This window comes from Crocuta crocuta, unplaced genomic scaffold (assembly GCF_008692635.1).
Source record: "Crocuta crocuta isolate KB4526 unplaced genomic scaffold, BGI_CrCroc_1.0 scaffold61, whole genome shotgun sequence".
Taxonomy (NCBI): Eukaryota; Metazoa; Chordata; class Mammalia; order Carnivora; family Hyaenidae; genus Crocuta; species Crocuta crocuta.
In genome coordinates, this window is record NW_027528369.1 from 10,935,288 (window position 1) to 10,937,143 (window position 1,856).

Sequence of the window (1,856 nt, forward strand, 5' to 3'; positions counted from 1 at the left end):
CCCCCCGCCCCCCCTCCCCGCCCCCCCTCTCCCTGCGCCCCCCTGCCCTGCCCGTCTCTCCCTGCGCCCCCTGCCCGGCCGACCCTCCGTGTGCCTCCTCGCTGGAGTTCTCCCTGTTTGCTCCTCTGCACCGCGGTTGCTTTTGCGTGGTTAACTTCCGCCATTACCCACCTCTCCTGCCTCCTTAGGGTCACCTGGCCTTCTCCTGGTGGCGTCAGCTGGGCCGTCCCTGGCTGGCCCCCGTCAGGCCCGTTTTGTGAACAGAGCCGGTGCTGAGGCGCCACTGGAGCGGCCTCATGCTTTGGTACGTGGCACTTCTGGTTCCAAACCGTCGTCATCTCTACTCTGACTTGATCTGCTAACCCCAATCCATGAGTCAGCTGGGAGCACCCGTCAGTACCCGCGCCCCCCCGCTCTCCGTCATCCTGCGCGCACAGGCCTGTGCTCCCAGGCGCCTGTTGTTCCCCCTGTGCAGCCAGCTTTGCCTCGGAGCCAAGTGACCGGACACATGACAGTGAGGGCACCTCGGGGTCAGCCTCCCCCCGGGACCGGCCTGTTCGAATCTGCACACGGCCGGCGGCTTTGTCTTGCCTTCGTGTGTCTCAACACTAGGTTCTTCGGCACATTTATTCTTGATTATTAAATATGTTTGCGGAATTGTTAGCATTTCTATCCCTATTCGTGTTTTCCCCCAAGTTTTCTTTTTCTGAGAAATCTTGCTCTTCCCCTGTGGGGTCGCGTCCAGACCGTCTACCCGCGCCCTCCTCACGGGCTCTGTTTGGTTTGGGGTGTGTCTCCCGTGAGCACAGAGCCCACGTCTGTGACTCGGGGCGGGGGGGTCGTCTTAGTTACTGAGCGTAGTTATTTATTGTGACATTTGGTGTGTGAGACTTCATCCTGCAATCTTACTTGGCCTTTTCTGCCGACCACCTTACGGATTTTTGGTTTGTTGTTTTGCCTTCTGTTTTGATGTTTTAATAACCTCTACTTTTTTCCCTTCGTGTATTTGGAAATTATAAATTAAATTTCTGGGGCGCCTGGCTGGCTTGGTCGGTAGAGCGTGTGACTCTTGATCTCAGGGTGTTGAGTTCGAGCCCCACACTAGGCATGGAGATTACTTAATAATAATAGATTAATAGGGGCGCCTGGGGGGCTCAGTCAGTTGAGCTTCTGACTTCAGTTCAGGTGATGATCTCACAGTTCTTGAGTTCGAGCCCCACCTCGCGCTCTGTGCTGACAGCTCAGAGCCTGGAGCTGCTTCAGATTCTGTGTCTCCCTCCCTCTCTGCCCCTCCCCAGTTTGTGCTCTGTTTCTGTCTCAAAAAAAACATTAAACATTTTTAATTAAAAATAATAATAAATATACTTACATTTCTGTTGAAAACCCTTAAGTTTTCTTAATGCGTATAACGCTCACAGGCCCTTCCCCCAGCTTGTAGTTTCGCAGCAGGCGGCCTGTGGCCCTGACCCGCCTCCCGCCCCTGACGTGCTTCTCTTGAGTCTCAGTCTTGTTTTGTTTTGGAGACGAAAGTGAACAGCCTCTGTTTTTATCAAAGTGACATTTTCTGAAGTTCTTGGCTCAGCGGGTTTCTTTGTCATAAAGAATGCTCTCTGATCATTGTGGCCGGCACCTCCGAGTCGTCACCCGCTTCGCCTTCACACGCGGGAGCCTCTGTTTTGTCGTCCCTCTTGAAAGACGCGCCGCCCGGGTGCCAGCCAGTTCCCTGCTTCTGGTGCCTTTGACTTTCCTGTCTTCCCGCGTCAGGAGCCTTTTTGTTTGGATGCTGTTGAGGCTCCTTGTCCCGGACGTAACAGTGCGTCTACACGATGGAAACACCCTGCACACATGAGCCTGGC